This window comes from Stegodyphus dumicola, chromosome 7 (genome assembly GCF_044657685.1).
Source record: "Stegodyphus dumicola isolate Sdum_Otavi_A_Nest chromosome 7, ASM4465768v1".
In the NCBI taxonomy this organism is placed as follows: domain Eukaryota; kingdom Metazoa; phylum Arthropoda; class Arachnida; order Araneae; family Eresidae; genus Stegodyphus; species Stegodyphus dumicola.
In genome coordinates, this window is record NC_140774.1 from 208,128,228 (window position 1) to 208,147,384 (window position 19,157).

The window sequence follows — 19,157 nt, forward strand, 5'->3', positions numbered from 1 at the left end:
AGGAGCTGCTCAATGCTGGTTGTAGAGGAGCGCCTAATACAATAGGTGGAAGTTGAGGAGCTGCACAATGCTTCTGTTTATAGAGGAGCGTCTATCTGATACATTAGGTGCAATTTGAGGAGCTTCAGAATGCTTCTGGTTATAGAGGAGAGTCTATATAATACAATGGGCTTACCTTGAGGAGCTGCAGAATTTTGTGGTTATAGAGAAGCGTCTATCTAATACAATAGGTACAAGTTGAGGAGCTCCGCAATGCTTCTGGTTATAGAGGAGCGTCTATACAATAAAATAGGTGCAAGTTGAGGAGCTCCAGAATGTTCTGGTTATACAGAAGCGAATATCTATTACAATATGTGCAAGTTGAGGGGCTGCATAATGGTTCTGGTTTTGGAGGAGCGTCTATCTGATACATTAAGTGAAAGTTAAGGAGCTGCACAATACTTCTGGTTATAGAGGAGGGTCTATACGATACAATGGTCGTAAGTTGAGGAGCTGCAGAATATTTCTGGTTATAGAGGAAGTCTATCTAATAAAATAGGTGCAAGTTGAATAGCCGCACTATGCTTCTGGTAATAGAGGAGTGTCTGTCTTATACAATATCTGCAAGTTGAGGAGCTGCACAATATTTCAGGTTATTTAGGAGCTCTTATCTATTCAATATGCGCAAGTTGAGGAGCTGCAAAATGTTTCTGCTTATAGAGGTGCGTCTATCCATTACAATAGGTGCAAATTGAGGAGCTGCACAATGCTTCTTGTTACAGAGGAGCGTCTATCCAATGCAATAGGTACAAGTTTAGGAGCTGCACAATGGTTATGTTTATTGAGGAGCGCCTTTATATAACAATAGGTGAGGGTTGAGGAGCTGCACAACGATTCTGGTTATAGAGGAGCGTCTACCTAATACAATACGTGCAAGTTGAGGAGCTGCGCAATGCTGGTTATAGAGGAGCTTCTGTCTTACACAATATGTTCAAGTTGAGGAGCTGCACAATATTTCTGGTTATAGAGTAGCGGATATCTAATACAATATGCGCAAGTTGAGGAGCTGCACAATTTTTCTGGTTATAGAGGAGCGTCTATATAATACAATAGGTGCATATTGAGGAGCAGCACAATTCTTCTGTTTATAGAGGAGCGCCTATCCAATGCAATAGGTGCACGTTGAGGAGCTTCACAATTCATCTGTTTATAGAGGAGCGTCTATATAATACAATGGGCGCACGTTGAGGAGCAGCAGTATATTTCTGCTTATAGAGGAGCGCCTATATTATACAATAGGTGCAAGTTGAGGAGCTGCACAATGATTCTGTTTATAGACGAGCGTTTATATATTACATTATGTGCAAGTTGAGGAGCTGCACAATGCTTCTGATTATAGAGGAGCGTATATCCGATACATTAGGTGCAAGTTGAGGAGCTTCACGATGCTTCTGGTTATAGAGGAGCGTCTATATAATACAATGGGCTCACGTTGAGGAGCTGCAGAATTTTCTGTTTATTGAGGAGCGCCTATCTATTACAATATGTACAAGTTCAGTAGCTGCGCACAGCTGGTTATAGAGGGTCGTTTATATAATATAATGGGCGCACGTTGAGGAGCTGCAGAATATTTCTGCTTATGGATGAGCGCCTATATTATACAATAGGTGCAAGTTCAGAATCTGCAGAATTTTCTGATTATATAGGAGCGGCTATCTAATACAATGGGAGCAAGTTGAGGAGCTGCACAATGCTTCTGTTTATAGAGGAGCGTCTGTCTGATACATTAGGAGCAAGTTGAGGAGCTTCACAATGATTCTGGTTATAGAGCAGCGTCTATCTAATACTATAGGTGCAAGTTGAGGAGCTTCAGAATGCTTCTGTTTATAGAGGAGCGCCTATCTATTACAGTATGTCCAAGTTCAGTAGCTGTGCATTGCTGGTTACAGAGGAGCGTCTATGTAATACAATGGGCGCACGTTGAGGAGCTGCAGAATTTTCTGGTTATAGAGAAGCGTCTATCTAATGCAATAGGTGCAAGTTGATAAGCTGCTCAATGCTGGTTGTAGAGGAGCGCCTAATACAATAGGTAGAAGTTGAGGAGCTGCACAATGCTTCTGTATATAGAGGAGCGCCTATATATTTATATAGGTGCAAGTTGAGAGTTTCACAATACTTCTGGTTATAGAGGAGCGTCTACGTAATACAATGGGCGCACGTTGAGGAGCTGCAGAATTTTCTGGTTATAGAGGAGCGCCTATCTAATACAATAGGTGGAAATTGAAGAGCTGCACAATGCTTCTGTTTATAGAGGAGCGTTTATATAATACAATAGGTGCAAGTTGAGGAGCCTTCTGATTATAGAGGAGCGTCTATCTGATACATTAGGTGCAAGTTGAGGAGCTTCAGAATGCTTCTGGTTATAGAGGAGAGTCTATATAATACAAATGGGCTCACCTTTGAGGAGCTGCAGAATATTTCTGTTTATAGAGGAGCGCCTAAATTATACGATAAGTGCAAGTTGTGGAGCTGCAGAATTTTGTGGTTATAGAGAAGCGTCTATCTAATACAATAGGTGCAAGTTGAGGAGCTCCGCAATGCTTCTGGTTATAGAGGCGCGTCTATATATTACAAAAGGTGCAAGTTGATTAGCTGCACAATTCTTCTCTTTATAGAGGAGCGTCTATATAATACAATGGGCGCACGTTGAGGAGCAGCAGAATATTTCTGTTTATAGAGGAGCGCCTATATTATACAATAGTTGCAAGTTGAGGATCTGCAGAATTTCCTGATTATAGAGAAGCGTCTATCTAATACAATAGGTGCAAGTTGAGGAGCTGCGCAATGCTGGTTATAGAGGAGCGGCTATCTAATACAATAGGAGCTAGTTGAGGAGCTGCACAATGCTTCTGTTTATAGACGAGCGTTTATATATTACATTATGTGCAAGTTGAGGAGCTGCACATTGCTTCTTGTTATAGAGGAGCGTCTATATAATACAATGGTTTCACGTTGAGGAGCCGCAGAATATTTCTGCTTATAGAGGAGCGCCTATATTATACAATAGGTGCAAGGTGAGGAGCTGCAGAATTTTCTGGTTATAGAGGAGAGCCTATCTATTACAATATGTGCAAGTTGAGGAGCTGCACAATGCTTCTGGTTCTAGAGGAGCGCCTATATATTAAAAAAGGTGCAAGTTGAGGAGCTACACAATGCTTCTGGTTCTAGAGGAGCGTCTATATATTAAAAAAGATGCATGTTGAGGAGCTGCACAATTCTTCTGTTTATAGAGGAGCGCCTAACTAACACAATAGGTGCAAGTGGATGAGCTGCGCAATGCTGGTTATAGAGGAGCGCCTATCTAATACAGTAGGTGGAAGTTGAGGAGCTGCACAATGCTTCTGTTTATAGAGGAGCGTTTATATAATACAACAGGTGCAAGTTGAGGAGCTGCACAATGCTTCTGATTAAAGAGGAGCGTCTATCTGATACATTAGGTGGTCGTTGAGGAGCTTCAGAATGCTTCTGGTTATAGAGGAGATTCTATATAATACAATGTGCTGACCTTGAGGAGCTGCAGAATATTTCGGCTTATAAAGGAGCGCCTATATTATACAATAAGTGCAAGTTGAGGAGCTGCAGAATTTTGTGGCTACAGAGAAGCGTCTATCTAATACAATATCTGCAAGTTGAGGAGCTGCACAATATTTCAGGTTATTTAGGAGCTCTTATCTATTCAATATGCGCAAGTTGAGGAGCTGCAAAATGTTTCTACTTATAGAGGTGCGTCTATCCATTACAATAGATGCAAATTGAGGAGCTGCCCAATGCTTCTGGTTACAGAGGAGCGTCTATCCAATGCAATATGTACCAGTTGAGGAGCTGCACAATGCTTATGTTTATTGGGGTGCGCCTTTATGATACAAAAGGTGAGGGTTGAGGAGCTGCACAACGATTCTGGTTATAGAGGAGCGTCTACCTAATACAATACGTGCAAGTTGAGGAGCTGCGCAATGCTGGTTATAGAGGAGCGTCTGTCTTATACAATATGTTCAACTTGAGGAGCTGCACAATATTTCTGGTTATAGAGGAGCGGATATCTAATACAATATGTGCAAGTTGAGGAGCTGCACAATGTTTTTGGTTATAGAGGAGCGGCCATCTAATACAATAGTAGCTAGTTGAGGAGCTGCACAATGCTTCTGATTATAGAGGAGAGTCTATCTGATACATTAGGTTCACGTTGAGGAGCTTCAGAATGCTTCTGGTTATAGAGGAGATTCTATATAATACAATGGGCTGACCTTGAGGAGCTGCAGAATATTTCGGCTTATAAAGGAGCGCCTATATTATACAATAAGTGCAAGTTGAGGAGCTGCAGAATTTTGTGGTTACAGAGAAGCGTCTATCTAATACAATAGGTGCAAGTTAGGAGCTCCGCAATGCTTCTGGTTATGGAAGAGCGTCTATATTATAAAATAGGTGCAAGTTGAAGAGCTGCAGAATTTTCTGGTTATAGAGAAGCGTCAATCTAATACAATAGGTGCAAGTTGAGGAGCTGCTCAATGCTGCATATAGACAAGCGCCTATCTAATACAATAGATGGAAGTTGAGAGCTGCACAATGCTTCTGTTTATAGAGGAGCGTTTTTATAATACAATAGGCGCAAATTGAGGAGCTGCACAATGCTTCTGTTTATAGATGAGCGTTTATGTAATACAATAGGAACAAGTTGAATAGCTGCACTATGCTTCTGGTAATAGAGGAGTGTCTGTCTTATACAATATCTGCAAGTTGAGGAGCTGCACAATATTTCAGGTTATTTAGGAGCTCTTATCTATTCAATATGCGCAAGTTGAGGACTGCAAAATGTTTCTCCTTATAGAGGTGCGTCTATCCATTACAATAGATGCAAATTGAGGAGCTGCCCAATGCTTCTGGTTACAGAGGAGCGTCTATCCAATGCAATAGGTACCAGTTGAGGAGCTGCACAATGCTTATGTTTATTGGGGAGCGCCTTTATAATACAAAAGGTGAGGGTTGAGGAGCTGCACAACGATTCTGGTTATAGAGGAGCGTCTACCTAATACAATACGTGCAAGTTTAGGAGCTGCGCAATGCTGGTTATAGATGAGCGTCTGTCTTATACAATATGTTCAACTTGAGGTGCTGCACAATATTTCTGGTTATAGAGGAGCGGATATCTAATACAATATGTGCAAGTTGAGGATCTGCACAATGTTTCTGCTTATAGAGGAGCGGCTATCTAATACAATAGTAGCTAGTTGAGGAGCTGCACAATGCTTCTGTTTATAGAAGAGCGTTTATATATTACATTATGTGCAAGTTGAGGAGCTGCACAATGCTTCTGATTATAGAGGAACGTCTATCTGTTACATTAGGAGCAAGTTGAGAAGCTTCACAATGCTTCTGGTTATAGAGGAGCGTCTATATAATACAATGGGCTCACGTTGAGGAGCTGCAGAATATTTCTGCTTATAGAGGAGCGCCTATATTATACAATAGGTGCAAGGTGCATATTATACAATAGGTGCAATTAAGTTTGTTTACAGAGGAGCGTCTATATAATACAATATGTGCAAGTTGACGAGTTGCACAGTGCTTCTGGTTATAGAGGAGCGTCTATCTAATACAATAAGCGCGTAAACATAAACATAAAAGAAATTAAATTGGACAGTGCTATTAAAGTATTATATGTTTCCTCCTGCTGGTTCTCCTCCTGCTAATCCTCCTCCTGATCCTCCTCCTCCCGCGGCTCCTCCTCATTCTGCTCCTCCTCCAGCGGCACCTCCTCATGCTGCTCCTCCTCCTGCTCCTCCTCGAACGGCTCCTCCTCATGCTGCTGCTCCTCCTCCTGCTCCTCCTCCTGCTCCTCCTGTTCCCTCAGCTATTCCTCATGCTGCTCCTCCTCCGGCTGCTCCTCATTCTGCTCCTCTTCCAACGGGTCCTCCTCATCCTGCTCCTCCTCCGGCTGCACCTCATTCTGCTCCTCCTCCTGTAACGGCTCCTCCTCCGGCTGCTCCTCATTCTGCTCCTCCTCCTCATGCTGCTCCTCCACCTGCTCCTCCTCGAACTGCTCCTCCTCCTCCAACGGCTCCTCCTCATGCTGCTCCTCCTCTTCCCTAGGCTCCTCCTCATGCTGCTCCCCCTCCGGCTACTCCTGATTCTGCTCTTCCTCATCCTGCTCCTCCTCCGGCTGCTCCTCCTCCTGCTCCTCCTTCTCCCGCGGCTCCTCATCCGGCTGCTCCTCATTCTGCTCCTCCTCCAACGGCTCCTCCTCATGCTGTTCCTCCTCCGGCTGCTCCTCCATCTGCTCCTCCTCCAACGGCTCCTCCTCGTGCTGCTCCTCCTCCCGCATGAGGAGGAGCAGCAGGAGGAGGAGGAGCGAAGGAGGAGCAGAATGAGGAGCAGCGGGAGGAGGAGAAATGAGGAGCAGCATGAGGAGGAGGAGCAGAATAAGGAGCAGCATAAGGAGGAGCCTCGCGAGGAGGAGGAGCAGCGGGAGGAGGAGCGGGAGGAGGAGCAGCAGGAGGAGGAGCAGCAAGAGGAAACATATATTACTTTAAAACCACTGTCCAACACCAGATTAAAAAGTAGAATTCAGTCTTTGGGCTTCAGTTTAAGACGCAACGGGAGATCGAAGAAAACGATTTGAAGGGTGTGTGTCTGATTATGGCAAAGCTTCGAGGGAGCGATGGCTTCGTGGAAGACTTTCTAAGGAAAATGGCTCATATGCGCGTTCTACATGGAGAAAACCACGAAAACTCACATGCAGCCAGCTCGTTCGCGGGATTGGGACCTCGGACAGAACTACCAGTGTTCCGCGATTTTTACCGCTCGGCCGCTGGTGGGCGAAGGGAAATTTGAGAGCGTTTATATATATTCAAGAAGATCAAACAAAAGACGTAGAATTAAGAACTCAAGCAAAAGAGTTGATTCGGATGGTTTGACGTTTAAATTCATTTGTTCCATTAACATCTGACGCGATGTTTTAAATTTAGTAAATGTGGTAAATGAAAAAAAGTGATTTACAAATCGCGACTGACAATTTACAAAATCTTTGATCAGAACTCAATAATCGTAGACCTGATGAAGCGTGTGAACACGCAATTGCCAATGCAAGTATCGTTGCTGATGGTTTGGGGTGGATACTGAGTTTCGAAATAGGTTTAAGAAAACGGCTTTTAAGTCGAAACAAAACAGGGTTTTTTTTCAAAACAGGTTTTAAGTCGAAACTGGTTTAAAAAGAAACTACTTCAAGATGAACAAACCAATCAAGAATCTGAAACAAAAATTTAAGGTTGAATATTACAATATAATATTAGACACTACTATTTCTTCAATTATTGAAATATTTAGTCGATTAAAAGAACATTACATTTACTTCAATTCAGTATATACCTAATTTAAAAAACTGGAGTGACAAAGAAATTTTAAAGCATTGTAGTGGATTAGAACAAAAGTTAATGGATACTAAAAATGTTAATGGAAAGGATACTGACGGATTAAATTTGTTTGAAGAAATAAAATCTTTGCGACGTTTTGCCAAAGAGGATTTGTCACATATTGATGTTTCAAATTATATTTATTAAAACAATCTTACCGATACATTTCCAAATATTGCAATAAATTTTAACCCTGAGAATTTCGATGGCTATTGGAGAACGAAATTTTTCAAAACTTAAAAGTATTAAAAACTACATGTGATCTACGATGGCGCCGGAGAAATTATCGGACTGGTCGTGTGTCCAAAGAGAGCCAAATTTTGGATACACTAAATATAGAGGAATTGATAAGCGCGTTTGTAGCTGCTAAAGCTAGGGGAGTCAATATTTGAATATATTTTTCTAATTTTTATATTTTACTTAAAAAATATTTTATCATTATTTAGTTTTTAAAATTTAAGAAATAATAAAAAACACTAAGACAAACACGAGTCTTGATATTATAATTCTAAAGCTTTTCAGTTCGAAAGTCAAATTTTGAATATTATAAAAGAGTATTTCACACATAATTTGCAGCACTTTGTATGAGTGCAACAAAACCCCATAAAGGCGCCAACTTTCAATTTGAACAAGGCGGCTCTGGGAGTAGCTAGTAAACTGGTCGACTGGCTTTTGCGAAATAGAACTGCATTTGATTCATTGTGACTTATCTCACTTCTCTGACAGTAACATCAGAACAATCCCATGAAATACCTCGTTGCAAGGAGGGTAAGTGACGCCAGCGCCTTGAGCACATTTACAGGTGACACTGAGATTAAGCTCAGGTCGTGACATTATACTTCAAGTGTCGTACTTATGAAAGTACATTACTTGACCTGATATCATCCATAAGGCTTTAAATGATGTAGTAGTTCTTTGTACCGAATGGGCGAATAGTTAGTAACTCTGACTGCCATGCCGAAGGGATGGGAGTCGAATCCCGGAGAAGGTTTGGTTGTTTGTAAATGTATACTGTCTGTGCGGTATGGAGGTACTCTGAATATGGAATGAGCCGAAAGACCTATGAAGAAGCTGTTGGTAGGGAAGGGGAGTCGGAGACCCTAGGGGCGCTCTTGCTGAATCTTGGTGGCAAGAGTGAGCTAAACTCGGACTACCACCTGTATGACGTTGAAGGCTGTTGCTAACGGCAGGCGCATAGGAATTCTGTATGCTGTCCAAGGCTCTTCCTAACGACAGGAGCCTATGACTCCTTTATGGTGTCCAATGATCTTGCCAACGTCAGGAGCCTGTCACTCCTTTATGGTGTCCAATGCTCTTGCCAACGACAGGAGCCTATCACTCCTTTATGGTGTCCAATGCTCTTGCCAAAGACAGGTTGCCTTCCAGGCCAGAGGTTTAATTCTCGTAATAATTTTAAACGTATTGTAATGTTAACAGTTCTCTGTACTACATACGGCTTCCTGTTAATATAAGGCCAAAATTCCACGTTTATTATTCCAAATTTAAGTTGGAGTTTAGTTATATTTTTATATTCTTACGTTCAGACCACAACTAGTTGGTCTCTGTATTCCGAAGTACAGAAATTATTGTAAAGAGTGAAAAATAAAGGATTTTGTATACCCTTCCTGTGTATCCTGTCTACTTCCCACATTTATTGAACATAGCTTTAGTAAGCTCCCTGTTCCGAGTCAGGTCCTTGCATGTTCCCAAAGAAAGTAAGACGGAACATTGAACCTGATAACGTTAACAATCTAAAACGTTTAATGGAATGATGGTTAATGAAATGAAGTGAAAAGTATAAATTTCTTTTGAGTACTGTATCTTTGGAGAAACAAAAATCTTTCTGAGCCATAGAGACATCAACTGTGAAGTGGACATACTTAGTTGTAGTATTTGAAAGTAAAATATATGAAGTAAATACAATAATGTAAAATTCTGACAGTATGTTATTATTCTTAATTCCTTTTCTATATGTTCAGAAATGATAAGAATGTTAAGTTCCATTAAAATCATGAGAACAAAAAAAATCATTAAAATCCTGAGGCAAAACTTTTGAAATAATACTACAATAGGTTTCTTATAGCATTTTCAGAATATAAATATTTGTTAAGTTATACCAGACGTTTATACCAAACGTTTCTTCTATATATCCTTTGTAAGGTAATATTAAGTAAAGTGAGGTTGTAAGCTAGTTACTAAGTAAACTTGCTTTTACTTTGCTGCTAAGCGAAATGATAAGATATAACTTTTTTTGTTCATCTAAGTAAAGAATCACACATTGAAAAGCTGAAACAAAATGTGCGAAAATAGTATGTTGTAATGAATGAAAGCTTCAAATTTGTATAATTTCATTTTGCTTTATTAGACGCAGTTTTTCTATCCATTTAAATGAATTTCTTTCCTGATTAAAATTGGAGGCAATTTTACCTTGGGTAAAATAACACAGGTATTATCTAGTTTAAATAAACGCATCTAAACTTTTTGCTCAATCATATTAACTGAAAGAATGAAATAATGAATCCTCTTGCCGGGAAGTTTAAAAAAAAATTTATTTAACTATCTTCTCCGATTTATCTTATCAGCTTCTATAAAGTGCACCTAAAAAAAGAGTAAATACTTATCTTAATGCTTCATAAGCAATTATTTTGTTACACGCTGTCTTATTTCGACTAAAAAACAATTTACTTTCTATTTTAAACTCTTCATTCTTAGGATACAAAAATTGCATTGTTTTTGATAGATTGTTAACGTGAGCTAAGTGTTACCAAAACCTACGACATTCATCAGGGCAAGAGTCAAATATGCTTGTTGTCGACAAGAGACTTGCGCACCATGCATATTACTACCCGACTTCAGCTCACCCCCGAATTTTGAAAGATAGCCCCCGGGAGGGGCGGAAGAGTCCGAGCGTCTCACAGCGAAATTGATTGTGGTAATGAAGTGCAGGATAGCGCCTGTCGTTGGCAAGAGCCTTGAGCAGCACAGAGGTGACAGCCCGACGTTAGCTCAGTTCCGCCCCCAATTTTGATGGAGGGCATCCAGAGGAGACCGCTCCTAAGATCTCCCACCACTCTCCTATTACCACCAAACCATCGGGAGGACTTTCGGCTCGGCGCATATTTAGAGTGCTCCCATTCCGCACAGACACTTTACCACTGTCCTGGTTGGGCGGAACCAAAAGTTGCATTAATAGTAAATAGGAATATATCTAGAGAAATCCAAGTTATAATTAGGGACAAAGCGTTGTAATGAAAACTGTGAATAATTTAGATTCATTTATTTTCAGAACTCCCTTCCAAAATGCAGAATGCAGAATCTACTGCAATAAGAATTAATATGGATACAGAATTATAACAACAATTTTTTTAAAATAAGTACAAACAATGCATAAAACTTGTTTTCATTTTAAGATCTTGTATGCATCAAAATACTTTCACATGTACTAATTTATTATTAATTATGACTATACCTATTAATTGCTTTAATACCTATATAGCATGCTTGTTTATCTTCATAACGGCCGTCTGTAATTTTCTGTAAAATCTTTAATGATTCAAGATCGTTTTATGTATTTATTTAAGGCTATTCAATAAGCACGAATCTTTGGGAATAATAGGAAGACAGTCCCCATGTCCAATTTTGTATTTCTCCAGCCTTCTTGGCATGCCTTCGTGATGTAATGGTCAGCACGCTCGACGCGTATTCGAGAAGTCCGTGGTTCGAGTCCCGGCGAGGGCATTGCTCATTTTTTCGTCTTTCCTGCTTCGAAATAATTTAATGTCTCTACACATTGGCTTGAAAAATATGTTATATACCTGTCTGATCTGTTTATTACGCGAAACTGAACTCGTATTAAGCGATCCATTTTCTGAATCCAGAAGAATAACAATTGATTTGATATCGTTTATTTAATTACGGCAAAGTAGGCAAGGGCTATCTGCCTAAGAGGAGCGATGCCTTCGTGGAAGACTTCCTAAAAATCCTAATGACTCTACAACTTAGGGCGCCAAAACTCGAAAGACTCCAACTATATTGTTTAAGCAAGTTACAATGCAATGAAAGTACGTTTTGCTTTGAAATATTATGTTAATTTATAAGGGTGTGGGTCAGCTAGATAGTTGTGGGTAACGGACGATACCAGATCTGTCACAAAAAGCCGTCCGTGTGTCCGGCCCTACATACACCTCACCTAACCTGACCTGCCAGTTCATGATGTACCATTCATGAGTTTCTTCATTAAGCAGCCTGCTCTGCTCAAAAAACTTAAGCTCATAATGGAAAAATTGCAGTCTTTGGGACAGGACCTTTGCCATGTAACCTTGTGCACCACTGATTGCTGCCAAAACTTCAGTACTAACTGCCTTACTTCCTGGCGTCTCGTTGTACGGTACTAGTGCTCTTGTGCGACATTTAAGTGTGCTATGTAGTGTGTATAATGGAATATTGCACATGAATACTCTGAAGTAAATAACGTATCCACAGTTACTGTATATAATGCACCAGGGTGACTTATTTATTTATATATATATGTTTCTTAATTTTATTTTTAACTCAATTAATTAGTTAATACTTTTACTATGTTTTAAATATGCTTAATTAGTTTAGCATATAGTTTACTATGATTGTTGATTTTTACTTGTAAGTAATCAAATGTTGTATTTTTCTCTTTTAACACATTTCATTGCATCCAATTTGACTTATGATAAAATTTTCACGGAACCATAGTACTTCAGCAGCTTTTTAGCGTGCGTATTAGAATTTTTTTTTAATTTCCTCAATTTTGCAGAACAATGCGCAAACTTTTTGACCACATAGGTCTTTAATCGTTAATCTTCAATCGTTCTATAACCAGAAGCTCGTCAATCATTGTGTAGCTCCTCAACTTGCACCTATGTATTAGATAGACGCTCCTCTATAACCAGAAGCAATTTGCAACTCCTCAACTTGCGCCTACTGTCTTATATAGACGATCCTCTATAACCAGAAGCATAGTGCAGCCCCTCAACTAGCACCTATTGTATTACACAGAAGCTTCTCTATAACCATAAGCATTGTGCAGCTCATCAACTTGCACCTATTGTATAATATAGGCGCTCCTCTATAAACAGATATATTCTGCAGCTCCTCAATGTGCGCCCAATGTATTATATAGACTCTCCTCTATAAACAGAAGCATTGTGCAGCTCCTCAACTTGCACCTAATGTATCAGATAGACGCTCCTCTATAACCAGAAATACATTAGGTGCAAGTTGAGGAGCTGCACAATGCTTCTGGTTATAGAGGAGTGTCTATCTCATACAATAAGTGCAAGTTGAGGAGATTCACTATGCTTCTGATTATAGAGGAGCGTCTCTTTGATACATTAGGTGCAAGTTGAGGAGCTGCACAATGCTTCTGGTTATAGAGGAGCAGCTATATAATACAATGCGCGCACGTTGAAGAGTTGCAGAATATTTCTGCTTATAGAGGAGCGCCTATATTATACAATAGGTGCAAGTTGAGGAGCTGCACAATGGTTCTGCTTATAGAGGAGCGTCTATCTAATACAATAGGTGCAAGTTGAATAGCTGCAATATGCTTCTGGTTATAGAGGAGTGTGTGTCTTATACAATATCTGCAAGTTGAGGAGCTGCACTATATTTCAGGTTATAGAGGAGCGCTTATCTATATCAATATGCGCGAGATGAGGAGCTGCAATATTATTCTGCTTATAGAGGTGCGTCTATCCAATACAATAGATGCAAATTGAGGAGCTGCACAATGCTTCTGGTTATAGAGGAGCGTCTATATATTACAAAAGGTTGAGGAGCTAGTTGAGGAGCTGCACAATGTTTTTGTTTAATGAGGAAAGCCTATCTAATACGATAGGTGCAAGTTGAGGAGCTGCACAATGCTTCTGGTTATAGAAGATCGTCTGTCTAATAAAATATGTGCAAGTTGAGGAGAGCGCAATTGTGCTTATAGAGGAGCGCCTATCTTATACAATAGGTACAAGTTGAGCAGCTGCACAATACTTCTGGATATAGAGGAGCGTCTATATAATACAATGGGCGTACGTTGAGGAGCTGCACAATAATTCTGCATATACACGAGCGCCTATATTATACAATAGGTTCACGTTGAGGAGCTGCAGAATTTTCTGATTATGGAGAAGCGTCTATCTAATACAATAGTTGCAAGTTGAGGAGCTTCGCTATGCTGGTTATACAGGGTCGGCTATCTAATACAATAGGTGCAAGTTGAGGAGCTGCACAATGACTCTGTTATAGAGGAGTGTCTATATAATACAATAGGTGCAAGTTGAGGAGCTACACAATGTTTCTGGTTTTAGAGGAGCGTCTATCTAATACAATAGGTGCAAGCTCAGGACCTCCAAAATGCTTCTGGTTACAGAGGAGCGTCTATATAACACAATACGTGCAAGTTGAGGAGCTGCAGAATGCATGTGGATATAGATGAGCGTCTATATAATACAATGAGCGCACGTTGAGGAGCTGCAGAATAATTCTGCATACACAGTAGCGCCTATATTATACAATAGGTTAAAGTTGAGGAGCTGCAGAATTCTCTGGTTATAGAGAAGCGTCTATCTAATACAATAGGTGCAAGTTGAGGAGCTTCGCAATGCTGGTTACAGAGGAGCGGCTATCTAATACAATAGGTGCAAGTTGAGGAGCTGCACAATGATTCTGGTTATACAGGAGCGTCTATATAATACAATAGATGCAAGTTGAGGAGCTACACAATGCTTCTGGTTTTAGAGGAGCTTCTATCTAATACAATAGTTGCAAGCTCAGTAGGTCCACTATGCTTCTGGTTATAGAGGAGCGTCTATATAATAATATAGGTGCAAGTTGAGGAGCTGCAGAATTTTCTGGTTATAGAGGAGCGTCTAGAAATTACATTAGGTGCATGTTGATGAGCTGCACAATGCTTCTGGTTATAGAGGAGTGTCTATCTAATAAAATAGGGGCAAGTTGAGGAGCTGCACTATCCTTTTGCTTATAGATAAGCGTCTGTCTTATACAATATGTGCAAGTTGAGGAGTTGCACAGTATTTCTGGTTATAGAGGAACGGCTATCTAATAAAATAGGTGCAATTTGGGGAGCTGCACAATGTTTCTGGTTATAGAGGAGCGTCTACATAATACAATAGGTGCAAGTTGAGGAGCTGCACGTTTCTTCTGTTTATAGAGGAGCACCTATCTAATACAATAGATACAAGTTGAGGAGCTACATAAATGCTTCTGGTTATAGAGGAGCGTCTATCTGATACATTAGGTGCAAGTTGAGGCGCTGCAAAATGATTCTGCTTATAGAGGTGCGTATATCCAATACAAAAGATGCAAATTGAGCAGCTGCACAATACTTCTGGTTATAGAGGAGCTCCTATATAATACAATAGGTGCAAGTTGAGGAGCTCCACAGTGCTTCTGGTTATAGAGGAGCGTCTATCTCATACATTAGGTGCAAGTTGAGGTGCTACACAGTGCTTCTTGTTACAGAGGAGCGTCTGTATAATGCAATGGGCGCACATTGAGGAACTGCAGAATATTTCTGCTTATAGAGGAGCGCTTATATTATAGAATAGGTGAAAGTTGTGGAGCTGCAGAATTTTCTGGTTATAGAGGAGCGTCTATCTATTACAATATGTGCAAGTTCAGTAACTGTGCAATGCTGGCTATATAGGAGAGCCTACCTTATGCAATAGGTGCAAGTTGAGGAGCTACGCAATCCTGGTTATAGAGGATCGGCTATCTAATACAATAGGTGCAAGTTGAGGAGCTGCACAATGGTTCTGGTTATAGAGGAGCGTCTATATAATACAATAGATGCAAGTTGAGGAGCTACACAATGTATCTGGTTATAGAGAAGCGTCTATCTAATACAATAGGTGCAAGTTCAGGAGCTCCACAATACTTCTGGTTATAGAGGAGAGTCTATATAATACAATAGGTGCAGGGTGAGGAGCTGCATAATATTCTGGTTATAGAAGAACGAGTATCTATTACATTATGTGCAAGTTGAGGGGCTGCATAATGGTTCTGGTTATAGAGGAGCCTCTATATAATACAACTGGTGCAAGTTGAGGAGCTGCGCAATGCTTCTGTTTATAGAAAAGTGTCTATCTGAGAAAATAGGTGGAACTTGAGGAGCTGCACTGTGCTTCTCTGGTTATAGAGGAGCGTCTGTCTTATACAATATGTGCAAGGTGAGGAGTTGCACAATATTTCTGGTTATAGATTAACGGCTATCTAATAAAATATGTGCAAATTGAGGAGCTGCACAATGTTTCTGGTTATAGAGTGTTGTGTAATTTGAAGAAAAAGGCTAGAGGGCGCTGTTGCTCGCTTAGTTGTAAGAGAATAAAGTTTGTTCATGTTGAAGGCGGCGGCCTAAGAATACGCTCTGTATATAGTAATTAAAATATTGTTTAAAATGTAAAAGTGTTAAAATTAGTAAACCCACTGAACCACCATCATCTGATTTGAAAGATGCACAAAAATATTAAATGGTGCATCGGCCTAAGGAATTAAGTCTTTGTGAAGATTTTAGGTGTTCGATCCAAGTGTTTCGATTTCAATGGATATTTCATATTCAAGTGACAATGGAATTTCAAATAAAGGTAGGGAAATCTTAAATTAATTATTTAGTGATTATTTGTAGTACATTAGTAAGTATTTATTACTGCTGTCGTGGGTGTATTTAAATTAAATAAAATGGAAGAGAAGTTAGATAGATTGAAACGTAAACGTTCCACATTGAGATCGTCTGTTACTAGGTTATTTAAAGTGATTGAAGATAAATTAAAAATTGAAGGAGAGGAAAATTCGATTAAAGAATTACGAGAATTCTTTGAATTATTAACCGAAAAGAAAAATAATTTGAGAACGCTTGATGATGAAATACAAGAGTTAATTGATGTTAACTTAATTGAAGAATATTGTAGTATAAGCGAAGAATACAATGACAAATGTATAATTGCTTGTAGTCAAATTAAGCAGTTTCTAGGTGCGATTACCGCAGTACCGCCAGCGAGGAATCCCCAAAGTTCTGATTTAAACCAGTCTAGTGATAATGGAATTTTGCATGTAAGTTCCAGTTCTAGTGGGAGTAGTACGCTGAAATTACCAAAATTAATGATTGATAAATTTTGGGGAGACCCCAAACAATGGAATGAATTTTGGAATAGTTTCGAAAATTCGATACATAAAAACGAAACGCTTTCAAAAATACAAAAATTTGTATACTTAAAAACGTTCTTAACGGGACAAGCTTCGAATGTTGTGTCAGGCTTTGAGTTAACAGAAAGTAATTATGATAGTTGTGTAGCATTACTAAAGGACAGATATGGTCGAAAAGACCTGATCATTAATTCATTCATGAATAAAATTCTCAATTTAGAAGCCGTTAAAAATTCTGCTAACGTAAAGGCTTTACGTAAATTATATGACGAATTAGAAGTTTTGATTCGTAATTTGGAAACTTTAGAAGTAACTTCTGGCTCATATGGACATTTATTAATTCCAATATTATTAAAATTAATTCCGGACGATTTAGTTTTGGAATTTAATCGGCAAAGAGGATCGAAAGATAAAGTTGAAGTTTCGGAATTAACACAATTTATTAAAACGGAAATAGAATGCAGGGAAGTTTCAAATCTAGTATTAAGCGAAAGGAAAAATCCTGTGCCTCCGCGAGTCGATCAATCAAAATATGAAACTAGAAAATATGTAAAAAATACACCCACGGCTGCATTTCATACTGCAGTTAACCGAAAATGCATCTTTTGTGATAATTTACACGAGTCATTTAAATGCGAAGTGAATGTTTCTGATAAATTAAAGAAACTAAGATCCGAAAACCGCTGCTTTTTTTGTTTTAAAAAATTCCATACTTCAAAAAGGTGCAGAAATAAAACTAAATGTAATAAGTGTGGCGGTATGTATCACAATGAATCGATTTGTACTAATAAATCCCTTGTAAACAAAAAGTTGGAACAAGGTTATTCCAAAAATGAAACTGAATCTCTGACTTTGAATTCTGAGGAAAGAAATAAAGTTCAAAACTTAAAATTGATTGCTTCTGTTCCTTAAGGTGATAATAATAATGACTGTAATGCCAGGGAAATATTATTACAAACTTGTACAGTTTATGCTTGTCCTAAGTATAAATCAAAATTAACTAGATTAATTCTTGATCAAGGCAGTCACAGATCCTTTATAACGAAAAAATTGGCCGACCATTTAAAACTTACTCCAATCCGTTATGAAAGACTTTCTGTTTATTCATTTGGTGCGACGAAGGCAATGAATCATTCCTATCCGGTCGTTGAAATCGAAATTCAGAATTGGAAACAAAATAATAAAATAAAAATTGAATGTTTGATCTCGGATGTTATTTCCTCGGCGTCCATCAGTGTGCCTAGTAAACAAATTGCAGACTTCATGGAGCATATGGGGTTGCAGATCGCCGATTGCGCAAGAGAAAATAACATAGATGTTGAGATATTAATTGGGGGGGATGAATTCTGGAATGTAGTTTATTCTGAAAGAATTAAAATATCTGAAGGGCTGTACGCAGTCAGTTCTGTGTTTGGTTGGGTTGCCGCAGGAATCAAGAAAAATAAAACAAACAAAAATTGTTCTGAAAATTTAGCGGTAATGACAAACACTGTTGTGTTGAAAGATTTAAGAGGTTTGGGGGAATTAGAACATATGGGAATTAATGATTTTGACGATTATTCCGATATTGACTGCGAAATAATAGACCAGTTTGAAAGAAATTTGCAGTTTAAAAACGGAAGATATGAGGCAAATTTAATCTGGAAATACAGTCCGAATAATTTAGGAAATAATTTTGAGGTAGCTAAGAAACGATTCGCAAACCTTCACAATAAACTAAGTAAAACTCCGGAGATTTTTCGGGAATATAAAAATATAATTGAGAACCAGATATTAGAAGGAATTGTGGAGGAATGTCCAAATAATGATACAAATTTGGGATATTTTATGCCGCACCGAGCAGTGATACGACCTAGTGAAACTACTAAGGTAAGAATTGTGTACGATGCTAGCTCAAGGACAGAGGACACGAATTCGTTAAATGACTGCCTTGAATCGGGACCTAATCTAAATCCAAATATACTAGACAGTATGTTAAATTTTCGTAAGTTTAAGATAGCGTTTTGTGGAGACGTTGAAAAAGCCTTTTTGATGATAGGAATTGCTGAAGGTGATAGAAAATTTCTAAAATTTCTTTGGTTTAATGAAAATAATGACTCCTTTAAGATTATGCAAATGTGTCGCGTAGCTTTCGGCTTGACTATATCTCCTTTCATTTTGGCCGCCACTATAAAATATCACATTCGAAAATATAAAGATAAAATGCCGGACAGTTTCCAAATGTTAAATTCTTCTGTCTATGTCGATGACCTATATTTTGGAGCAGGAACGGTTGAAGATGCATATCGGTTATCTGTAGATGCGGTTAACATATTTAAGGATGCTGGGATGAATTTCAGAAAATTAAGAACTAATTCTAAAGCATTAAACGATTTATGGGTCTCAGATGGGATTAAGGAATCAGATAACAAATTAACTAGTGAATCGAATTTCTTAGGCATGATTTGGAATTCCATTGAAGACAATATAAAGTTAAATTTAAAAAATTTAATTGACTTTTCTACTGGAAACGATTTTGCTACAAAA